General features: G+C 38.0%; 1 pseudogene; it reads right to left on the reverse strand.

Annotated features, from left to right (window-relative positions):
* Window positions 1-1784: 1784 nt before the first annotated feature.
* Window positions 1785-7120, reverse strand: LOC149150288 (putative apyrase 7 pseudogene; annotated as a pseudogene).
* Between the last annotated feature and the right edge of the window lie 5709 nt (window positions 7121-12829).

A 12829-nucleotide genomic window follows, 5' to 3' on the forward strand; every position in this document is an offset into this window, starting at 1 on the left:
ATGGGGCTTATACTATAGACCCTTACATTGGGCCTTATGATCATAAAACTTTAAGGGAGGAAAATCTGCAAAACAACATCGACATACAAAGAAATGTTGAAGAGTTTGGGGGTTGTCAAACAATTTCAAGAAATGGATGCAGACTTCCTTGGTCCTGGTCTGGAAGGCGAAATGGTAGAGGTAAAAAATTGAAGGGCATCAGAGGGAAGAGGTTTTCATGTGGTGTGCTGGTTGCCAATAGGAGAAAATCACTCTCTGATTCTGCTAGTACTCTGCACTATCAAGAACCTATTCAATTTGAATATGTTACAGATTTTTCTTCCTCGGATTGCTCCTATTCAAAGGATGAAACCCCATTGGTCAGATCCCCCCCCACACGAATGTTTTAACCTTGGACTCGCCTCTGGACGATTATGGTGATTCTCCCCATGTAAACAACAGACGTTTCAGTGAGCTAGATCTCCATCCTCTCATCAAAACTCATCACAGGACCAGAAAGTCAGGGATTAGTGAATATGAGACAGAGGAGGAATCCTTACAGATGAGGACTAACGAAAACATGTTAGTGAATAGAAGCTTGAGTCAAAAGTACAGTCCCAAGTCTTTCGAGGAACTGGTTGGGCAGAGCATTATTGCTCAAGCTCTTTCCAGTGCAATTAACAAAGATAAGATTGCACCCTTTTATCTTTTTCATGGGCCCAGAGGTACAGGGAAGACATCTGCTGCAAGAATATTTGGTTTTTCTTTGAATTGCATGGCTGATTGCAATGCAAAGCCCTGTGGAAATTGCAACGGGGGGAAGAATAAGAATAAAGAATAAGAAAGCTTTCGCCAACAGAGAACGAGAATGCCGAGGAGCCATGAAATGAGTGACCACAAAGTAGAGCGATCAAGTGAAGAACTGGTGTGAACTGGTGTGAATATTCGGCTCACTGTGTACCATGGGTTTTCTGTCACCTTCTTCACCGCCGAATGGATGGACGGCTCTCCTCACCACACCCTGCCATCTTCGTCAAGGGACATGATCCGCTTCATAGAGCTCCCTGATGTTCAGATCGAAGGGGATCGAGGCGCCTCAGATTGTTGTCCTCTCCCATCCATCCACAGACGCTTGGCCTCTCTTCGGTGACACTTGGTTTCTAAAAAGGCCGATGATCTAATGGTTGGAGTTTATTCCATCGTCTAACAATCGATCTAAGGGCCCATAACCAGACACCGCGACACGGAGGGGAGTTCCTCTCAGAGGGAACGCCTTACGGCGTAATTACGGTATTCCAACCACTATTTTCTGCCATTTTGGCTCCGAAAAATGACATTTCCTAAATTTAAGATCAATTTTCTTTCCTGATTAAAAAATTGAATGATATAAATCAAGTACATTGTTGTAATAATTATTTGCCATTGGTATAAATTTAAATAGTCTAAAAGGTTTGGAGACTAATTGAATCCTATGAACTTGGAGTTTGACTATTAAAGATAACACATGAATGAACTGCCAATGAACTGTGTTTAGAATCTTCCTTTTAACCTCTGAAAAGTAAAGAAACTTTACACTGCCAGGAAACAACACGGGTCCCAAGAGATTTCGAAATTTCCAAAAAGAATAAAATGATAACTCTATAATATGACATTTGGCTGTCAGCGACCTGAAGTTGAAAAAAAAATGTTATTTAAAATGCATTTATGTTACAAATATCCATCAAAGACGCTAAGCGAGATGAATATGCTAACATTACAGATAAAATTAACAAGATCCAACCATCCGCCAAAATGTAGAGAGACCAAAAATACAATTCGCAATATTTTAGTATATATTTCAGTTGTGCTGTAGGGATCTCCCCTCAATACATAAAGAACCAGCCCAGAGATGCTGCATAAAGCTACACTCGCTTAACAAGTTGATATTCCAGATTCTCCTGTAATGTACACTTTTGAGAAAAGCACAGCCTTTCTCTAAAATCTATATACAGCTTCTAGCCATCACAACTTGACGACATGGCTCTCTAAAACTGATAAACTGAGATCTTCTCTTGATTGTGATCGTCGACTCTGCAACCGCATTTGACCTCTGTGAGGCGTCCACAAGGGTCCAGTATCAGTTTGTATTTGCCCCAAATTGCTTGGAAAACACAATCCAACTGACACAGTTGACTGGTGCTTGAGAGAATCAGCATGTTGCACACTTCCACCCGCAAGGCTTTGCGCAAGTCCAAATGGTTGCTGACACCCTGAATTTGAAGGGCTAAGTGGTATCTTTGCTCTTCCATCCCCTGAAAATAATGAAGAAAAATAATTCCAGTTACATTACAGAATATGATGCTTGGGAAAACACAGACATAAATCATATACAATTTGCAACATCATGATTCATAACTGTTTTAATTTCATTTCAAGGAAGAATAAACAACATTATTAGAATTACATGACAAATGAATTTGGAAGGTTTCCTGTGATGAGATCAATAAAGTAGATACAAAATCCTTCTTGTAAAGTAAAACTAAACAATAGAAATCTTAATGGCGACCACATGAATTTCTATCCCATCCAATCAGGATTAGTAGACTGAGCATGTTATTAAAAGAAGCACAGCTTCTCCCCCGAACCACTTATAGGGAAGGCAGTTTCACAACACATGAGACAGAATAAAATGGGGGAAACTAGTTGAAGGATCAAAGCACCAAAGACAATAGAAACAGATCTACAAACTGTAGTCCTGGACTTAAATTTCAGTTCAATGATAATACATGAGAAGAGTAGAACATGCAGCCTACCTCCTACAATGGATGTCAGCCCATCCCCTAGAATTGCCTTATTTGATCCTTTTTTAGTTTTTTATAGTAGCTTCAACCACACCAGTTAGCAATTCTGGAAATGAGTTCAAACAACTTTAGGAAAATGGAAAAGAAGAGATGAAATTCCTCATTGTAAATAAATGTCAGTTGCATCAGAACCAAGCCCATAAAAAAAGAAATCCAATCAGATCCAAAACGTATCCATGTTTACAGTATGTGTAAACAAAGCTAAAGCTTTTGGAGAGATGCAAAAGTGGTGAACTTCTATTCGATCCTTGCTAATTCTGTCCATGATATGAACAACTTCCCCATATAACTCCGTTTGTCAAGAATAACTTAGAGCAATGCCTTTGGAGAAAAAAGGAAATGATAAGCAAATAATGAGCATGTAAGAGGTTGGGGAAAGTTAAGCCTAGATCACACGGGAAACACATTCAACTTGAGTTTGTCACCATGTTGATGGTTATCCCCTGGATTAACTACCTACGAAGGTGCACTGTCTTCGATATCTCTTGCATGTAAAATTTTCCCTCAATTTCCAGGATCGAAGAAGTATGCATTGTATTAAATTATAACCAAAATTGGAATCAAACTATTCTAATGTTAAAAACTTCTTCTGAATGTCACTCATCAGAAAAGGAATGCATTGCCATGGATCAGTGGCCAATGAAGAGGAGCATAAAAAAAATAGTGACAAGCATGATCTGCAATGTTACAATTGATGTTATAGCTCAGATCTTTTTGACACATTTCACAAGCAGGGAACAAGGAAAGAATCCTGAGCATATGACCAGAAACAAGGGTCAACTAAGATGCCCTAAGGCACATGCCAAGAAACGTGTTGGTGTGAAAACAGAACTAGAGAGGACACTCCTTTGTGACCAGATGCTGAAAAGAGTCATGGCTATGCAGGTTAGCCCAGTAGCAAATTTAGGCACTATGGATCTGGTCTTGAATAGAAAAAACGAAATAACTAATTGCTAGATTCCTGTTTGCATATTAAATACAAGGGGTGAAAAACATATCATTAATAATTTCTCAGTACTACAAGGTACCTCCAGGGAAATACACTTGTTGTTTCTTCAATTTGGTCGCTTCTTTAACATAGTTACGACACATACTAATGACCACACAACATTTCAAATTCAAGTTAGCCTCTTTTCCTAAATGACTATCTCGTCCGTAGAAAAGATCAGCTCTATAAACTCTATTATAAGGTTTATTAAGGAACACACACATGGTATGACTTCTAAATTTGAGAAATATATGTGTTTTATAATTAAACAAGCTTTGGGAAGTATCCTGTGTACAGTGTTAAATCTTTTATATTTGCTTTAAGGAAGGCATGCTTTTTGAAATTCATGGAATCTCCAAATGTTTCATTGTCCACTTTGACTGTTTGACATAATCCAACAACGTCAACGATATCATGTAGAATGTCATCGAGTATCCCATTCTTCATATCCACAGTTCTTGACTCACGCAAATGGTGCATCAAAGGCACTTGGTTTCATCCTTGTGAACAAAGCATCCAGGAAGGGAGGCACCTCAGCTCACTTGGAATCCCAGAAACCTGATTATGAGGAAACATTAGATGCAGCCAGAATGCCACATTATAATATACCCATTTTCCACACAATACTGCCATAGGTGTTCCCAATCATCTGAAACACTTCATAGACTTTAAACCTGTTCTGCATTTAATTGTGTAGTAATCACAAAAATGAAAAATGTGGAACAGCAATAGCCAAACATATCAAGAGCCCATGAGCTTTTAGTCTTGAACAGCTCATGACCTGAGGATGCCTCTTCTGTGGTTTTACCCTTGTTGAGATTAGTGGAACATGAGAAAATTAATTGACATCCTCAACGGGCGTGAGCTGACTTTATTCCACATACTACAGGTTCACATGTACAGATCCTTTGTTGTGTGTTATTTTTTCATGGAACAAATCATCATCATGAGTATAGTTACAGAAATTATAAACTATTGCTAATACTCAGCTGAGCACTAGTCCAAACTAATCGTATTAATCTTCTCAAAACCTTTGGCAAACCAAAGACAACCAAGCATGGCACTCAAGCAACAAACACTTGTAAATTCAATAAGAAACTTAAGTGAAAATTTTATGCAAAAACAGGGGAATCAACATTTTTGTAACCACGGAGGTTAAAAACTTGACATAAGCATAAGATGCAGCGAAGAGTAATAAATGCATAGCCTCTGAAAGAAAAGAGAATTAAAAGGCAACATAAACACAAACATATAGAGGCAGATTGTCAAGTGAGTGAAGGAAAAGAAAAATGATCAATTAAGATTATTCAATTGGTAAAATAAGTTTTTTCTGAGTTAAGGATTCTGTGATGTGAATAACTTTGATTAATTTTTTTTGGATCCATCACACTGAGTTTTTTGAGTTGATATTTGGAGGCTTCGAGCCAGCAAGTGTTTTTTGAGTCCTGATGGTGAGCCACTCTGGCTGGATGAAAATGTCAACTCAAAAAACTCACTGTGATGGATCTGGAAGAATTTAATCAAAATGGCAAAAAAACTGTTGAAGATGAATAATTTAAAGTTTCAGTTACAGAGCTTACCAGAACGACTTGGAGAAATTCCATTACCGATGGAACAATGCAGCACCTAAAGTCCAAGTAATGCTACCAGACCCCACAACTACTTGTTGCTCCTTCAATTGCAAACCATCTCTCAGGAGTGATACTATATATGGAGCACGAAAACAATATTGTTCTATAAAAGGCTGTGGAACAACACTCCGCTCAGCATCTTGCCAAGTTTTAGTGCAGAACTCCCGACCCTTCTCTAGAACATCATTAAATGAAGCAGCAGCAGATAGATTAAAAAACTTGAACACAACAAAGAAACCTGACATAGCATAGAATTGCCCTTGAGATTGTTGCTGCTGATCACTGATAGCACAAGGATGTTGTTTGCCGTCTGTCCCTGCCCCCGAATGTGACCATTCAGAGGCATTTATGGTTGATTTCGCTAGAGCTTCACATTCTTCCCAGTTGGGCTCACCAATCAACTCAAGCCCTACTCGAGATTCTTCTTTACTTATGTCTCTTCCACCAACCAGAGGACTTCCATTCTGGAGTAAGAAAGAACACTGAGAACATGAGTATTGCTGTCTATAACCAGCATGTATGCAAGGATGATTGAGATGCAACTGACCACCAGAGAATTTCCCACTGTCAGTTTTTAAATTTTTTCTGAGTAGAAGTACAACGGACTTTTCAAAGGCATCATTTAGGCCATAACCTGTAAGAGAATATGCATTTAGATGGCGTTCCATTGTTCCAATGGTCAGATTCAAGCCATATTTAGATTCAAATGTCACCTGTAATGAGGAACCCCCTAAGTCAAGTGCACCAAACGTCTCCAGAATCGGCATATTCTGCAATCTACCCATCATATAATTAAGAGCTACCCATCCATAGTAAGCCTCTTCTACCCCAGTAATTATCCTAACCCAGTTTCTTCGACACATAAATGGAGATTCTTCTAGAATTGACCATGCCTTGTCCAGGATCCATTCTGAATCTGAACTTGGCATCCTGCGAAGCCCTGCTGTGGCCAAAAGGAAAAGAGGGCTATTTTTATGAGCATGAGCCGGTATTTGCTTTTCAGCCCACTGGAGCAGTGGTTCCATGGCTGACCTCAACCCTGATTCATTGTGTAAAAGTTTATCAAAACCAGGTTCAGTTTCCATGCGATGATAAGCTCGACCATTCTGTTGCCTTGACTTGCCATCAGTACCTTCAGGAAATGGGCGCAGCACCATTGGAAGACTCCCTTGATGCTTGCCATCATTCCGCACCCACTCATACACATAAACTCGGGTACCAGTGCTCCCACAGTCCAAAACTATAGAAAAATGTGATGCCTCTGTACTCCGATAAGATTTTAAGCAACCAAATCCCGCAATGATCAGAATTAAAAGCATTAAGAGAAGTAAAAACCCAACAGCCACCTTTAACCAGCATTGTTTTCTCAATGGTGTTGAAGGTAGGCCCTTCTCCTTTGAAAAGCTAGTGCCTCCTCCTGTGCCCTCCCTTATCGATGAAGGTTTTGTTCGAAGAATACCAGCACCGCTCAAGGCTAAATCCCCTTCTTCAGAACCAACCTTGCGGTATGTTGAGAAGTCTTGGAGAGACGATGAAAGCCGCAGGCCACCTGTCTTTCCATAACCTGCCCATGCAGACCTGAAGGGTGAAGCTAAGGGCGGCAATGCAGAAGATGAAACAGAAGAGCCAGAAGCTGATGAAGATGCAGAGAAATGACTCGCCGATGATCTAATGGTTGGAGTTTATTTCATCGTCTAACAATCGATCTAAAGGCCCATAACGAGACACCGCGGCACGGAGGGGAGTTCCTCTCAGAGGAAACGCCTTACGGCGTAATTATTTATTATTTTATTTATTTACTATTAGTATATTTTCTTTATTATTTAGTATTTTAGTTATTTATATATTAATATTATTTCATTTATCATTATTATTATTGATTTATTAATATGTGGAATTACATATGCTAAGAAGAAAATTTTCATGGCCATGGATTCAAGTAATCAAGTGGAACGCAGCTCGAACATGGATGAGAAGATTGTATGTACATCAGTGTGGAAGGGGGTGAATTTGAGTACCCTTCAGCAACGGGAAGAGAAGGAAATTACTAGGCTCTTCCTTATAAAGATACAAGTCAAGAATACAAAAACTAACGTTCTATTTGACTCAAGAGCATAATAGAATCTCATAGCAACACATCATGCCAAGAAATTGGGAATGGAAACTCATGACCATCCTAGCCCATATCCATTGGTTTGGGTCAACAAAGAGGCATAGATAAAGGTAAACAAATAGAGAAAATATCAAATTTTCTATTAGTGTTGATTTATTGATTAAGTAGAATTAGATGTAGTTCCACTTGATGTATGTGGAGTTGTGTTTAGGATTCCCTATATGTACACGCGGGATATGATATTTATGCAAAGAGCCAACTAGTATTTCATCATCAAGCATTGAAAGTCCTTCATTATCAACGTGTGTAAGGGAAAGTCGAAGATATCACTAGTAAGTACCAATTAAGACAAAAACTTGATCAGTTTATATAAGAAGCATGTTTTGTTGTTTATAAGAGAAAATCAGTGTGTAGAAGATTCCATGAGATCTAAGTCCTCCTAGAAGGGTGAACTAAGGAACATAAACAACAACTAGAATAGTTTATATAGGAAAATAGGGGTGTCTTCCAAAATCATAAAGGGATACCACCTTAGAGAGAAGTAAAACAAAAAATATTGTTGTCACTAGACTCCTCGTTGTGAAACATTATGTTGTATAAGCAATCCATTATCGAGGAAAATAAGGTGAAGAAGTAGTTACAACAAATACTATAATATGGTTTCATTTGACCAACTATCTCACCATGAGGGTCACCCATCATAATTGTTACAAACAAGGATGGGACTTAGCATATGTGTTAATTATAGGGAGTTAAACAAAATTATGTTTTGAATGGTGTTGTCATTCATGTCAACATTCGTTCATGAACACTTCTATATTTGTTTGGATTGCATCAAGTTGGAACCTCCATTGAAGGATGGTTGGAAACCCTAGCTCTACAGTTTGGATTCCATGGACGATAGGCATACCCCGCACTTACTGAAGATTTTGAGGTAGTATGTCAATGAGTTTTCCTCAGAGACCCTCATTATTGGATTCTACTTGTCAAGACGATTCTGGAGGTATGTGGACCGTCCATGGTCTTCACGGTTTGAGAGATATGCATGCTCAAAGTCGTAGTACCCTAACGTTGGTCAAAGACCCCACAATGTGATGGCATGCCAATACATCATTGATTCATTATTAAAAAAAATATATTAAAGGAATCTCATCATGTTAACTAAAATATTTGGAGGGTATCAAACAGTGTAAAGCGTGAGGCGTTTTAAGATTATGAGGGAGTTTTAATTTTAAAAAAAAAATCTATTTAAACCCCTAAAGGAAAATGACTTCATTTGGGCTCCACTTTAAAATTCAAATTTACTTTAATTTAAAGATTTTCATGTCAGCTACCCTTCTTATGAGCTCCTCAAACACTATATAAAGCCATGTGTTGGCCCTTCTTCAGATATGTTTATTGATCCATATCTTATCAAGTGAACTTTTCTCTACAATTTTTGGCCTAGTACAGAATGCATCCATCTAAAGAGAAGGCGCGATTTTTAAGGGTTATGTTTTTTGTTTGGGATTAAGGGTATTGTATATTACAAGTCAAGGGCCTCTTGTCTGAATTTTTGAAGCTTGAAGGAGCACAGTTGTTTGAATTTAAATCTACCTTCAAATCTCAGATTTATCTTTCTTTGGGAGTTGTGAAGATTCAAGAAATCTGAGGCATCTTATGCATCAACGAAAAATACTTGTCTGAAGAATAGATCCCCAAGCACTTCACTCATTGATACAATGTGACGAAAATTTCTAAGGGAAACATTTTACTGTTGAAGATCAATGTAGGAAGATGCCTATCATAGGAAGATAGAGGGTTGTGCTAAGAATTTTGGCATAGAAGAATGGTCATAACCCTCAAATATGATAATTATCCATGCCCTAATCTCTACAGTTTTGGAGGACAAAATCTTGGCACTTAGTTGGGAAAAATCATTTTTGATATCCAAGTGTAGCAGACGTATCTTATGGTGTGGATCTACTAAATGCAGAAGTATTCTCCTTATCCAACATTCATGACAAATATCTATATAGTTTCTTGAGTAGAAAAACTTATTGGGCTTATACAATCCTTCGTTCTCTTAGGATTGATCTAAAACGTTTTCTAGGCACCTGTATACATGAATCTATGACTTTTGTGGAGAAGGTTGGCTCTATGTTAGGGAAAATATCTCAAGCACATAAATTACAGACCTCTTTAATACAGACCTAAAGAAGAATTCACATCCTTTAAACCTCTAGCAAGATTCTCATTCATTTATGAATAATTTCTTGCTCTTTTAAACCTCCTCAAGAAGCCTCATTTGCACACTTCACTAAATATTTTTCTATCTACTCAAGCTAGTAGCAGCCAACATTGGTTGGGGAAATTTCATACATATATTGAAAAGTATTCATTAATGTATTTGAAGGGTTCAAAAGGTTGTTTTTAAAGTTGATTCTTGCCTAGAAATGAAGCATTCATCTATCTATTGAGGGTCTATTGCAAAAGTTGAGATCACTATTTTTTGTGCCCTTTTTCATGCATATACATCATAAACAATATTTGTGACAAGGGAAGTTCCTTCCTATGGTAAAATAATTTGAATTAGAAGTGAGAGGAATTTGTTCGGTTTTTTATTGTGATATGTATTGTCATCAATATCCATGAATATTCAAGAATGATTATCTAAGCATTTTGGATGGTTATCTTCAAAGGTCATGTCATTTCAGTGGCATTGCATTGTATCTAAGGGTGGATCAAATCATTGATTGACATCCACAATAGAACTACATCTTCAAGTCATTACGATCTCAATTGGCATCGAGAAAACCTTGATAGCTCAAATGCATATTCATATAGGAAGAATCAACAAAATTTGAGTAAAGAATATCTACAAGGAGTAGGTTCTACAGGCATATTAGTGATCCTTCATCTTTGAGAAAATTCTTCAGCAGAGGTTAGTAGTCAGAATTGAGTTTGCATCAACATTCTAGAGGGACTAATTGACTAGAATTAGGGGAATTTTTAGGTCTAAAATGGGCCTCCTAAGGAAATTATAAAATAATAGTGGAAATAATAAAATAATATTACATTACATCATCAAATGTTATAGGGAAAAAATAAAAAAACTATTTTTTCAACTCGTATTTTCAACTTATCTCCCTATGGGTTTAATCAAATTTTGAGCAGCAACACTTGCTAGATGAAAAATTTATTCCTCATCCAAGGAGTACCCATGTTGCATACTTTTGATGGACCTACTACACAAAAAATGAGAAATAATGAAAAAACGTGATTGCAATCATGTTTTTCATGTATTTCTCATTTTTCGTGTAGCAGGGTCCATCGAAAGTATGCAACATGGGTACTCCTTGGATGAAGAATTAAATTTTACATCCAATGAGTACTCCCACTCAAAATTTGAGTAAAAAATTAGGGAGATAAGTTGAAAATACAAGAAGAAAAAGTTGTTTTATTATTTTATTATTTTTCAATCTTTTTATTTTTTTACTCCAAAAATGGTGAATCATCACCCATGGTTGACATCATCATCTTGAATCCTATTGGCTCTTATAAAGTTTATTTTGGTTGTACATTTTTCTTAGGAGGCCCATTTTAGACCTCAAAATTCCCTTAATGACATGTGTATTGAATTTATCTTGATATAATTAACTAGATACTTGTCAATAAGTAGTTAGGGTTGTTGCCTAGTAGCGCAGAACTTGTGTTGAGTATGTGCACTACAAAGAAGTTTGGCATTGAAGCATACGTCAAAATTTCATAACTAGATGAGTAGAGAATTTTTGTTGACGAGGAGTAGAAATAAGACAAAGTTGTTTGATGCAAATACATAATTGATTGAAGCTAAGGTTTAATGTGCAGTTTGAGCATAAAAATATTTTGTATTTGTAGGTTTTAACCCCGTACAGAAATTACCTGCATACGAATTCTAAGAACAGAAAATAAACAATGCGAGAGCATAACATATAAAACACATATCCACAGAGATTTTACCCTGGATTCCAAAACCAGGACTACCAGCTTGATTTTTCATCATGTTCCTTTCAATGTTACAATAATATTTATACATGCCAAAGCGTCCAATACCATAGACCAAAAACCATCGCGCCCAAAACCATGGACCGAAAACCATCGCATCCAAAACCATGTGCGAAAACCATGCACAAAACCATAGGTAGGTCCGCCCAACCTAATATAGGGTCCAAAAAAATTCCCCGAGGCGCTGCCCCGGACCCCGTAGAGGGGGGCTACCCGCCCCCCTCAAACCCCCTGTGACCCCCCTGTTGTGCAATCAGCGCAACGAAAGGGGCAGCTCCACCCCCGGTTAACTACGTCAGCTAGTCGTGGAAAGAATATAACACAACCCAACATTCTCCCACTTGTTGTTTTCTTTCCACAAGGGGCCACAGGAGAGCTTAGTCATTTATCCAGCCCTACAATGCCCAGTGTTTCTCTACACCAAAAGAACTTCTCGGAGCTCACAGATTTTTTCAATTCATCTGTAGTATTCTTCAAAGTGTCCACCTTTACTAGCAATACCTTTTTGTCTCCTATCATATCCCTCACAAAGTGATATTGAACATCAATGTGTTTTGTCTTTGAATGGTAAGCAGGGTTCTTTGCCAAGAAGATTGCACTTTGGCTGTCACAGCCTATCCTTATAGCTCCCTGCACTAACCCCATACTTGAACACAATCTCTGCAACCAAACTGCTTCCTTGCTTACATGAGTGGCTTCCATGTATTCTGCCTCTGTAGTTGATAGTGCCACTACAAATTGTTTCCTACTCATCCAACTGACTGCACCTCCAAATAGGTTAAACATGTACCCACTTGTAGATCTTCTCTTATCTAGATCTCCAACCCAGTTTGCATCAACAAAGCCATGGATATCCAAAACTCTGTCCAATCCAGGTCTTCCTTGGTAGCACAAACCATAATCACTAGTGCCACGCAAATCCCTGAAAACCCGCTTCACTATTGTTCAATGCTCCTTCCCCGGTTTTGACATAAACCTGCTCAATACTCCCACTACATGTGCAATGTCTGGTCTAGTACAGACCATTGCATACATCAAGTTACCGACTGCACTTGCATATGAAACATGGGACATGTCCTCTTCCTCTTATTGTGTCTTGGGACACTGTTTGGAAGATAACTTTACACCTACAAGAATACGAACGTTCATCGGTTTACTATCCTACATATTAAACCTATGTAGTATTGTCTCGACATACTTCCTTTGGTTTAACCAGAGCTTCCTCTTTGCTCGATCTCTTTTAATTTCCATG

The sequence above is a fragment of the Pinus tabuliformis genome, chromosome 9 (assembly GCF_031772625.1).
Source record: "Pinus tabuliformis cultivar Carrire ecotype Pingquan chromosome 9, CPIR1, whole genome shotgun sequence".
NCBI lineage: Eukaryota > Viridiplantae > Streptophyta > Pinopsida > Pinales > Pinaceae > Pinus > Pinus tabuliformis.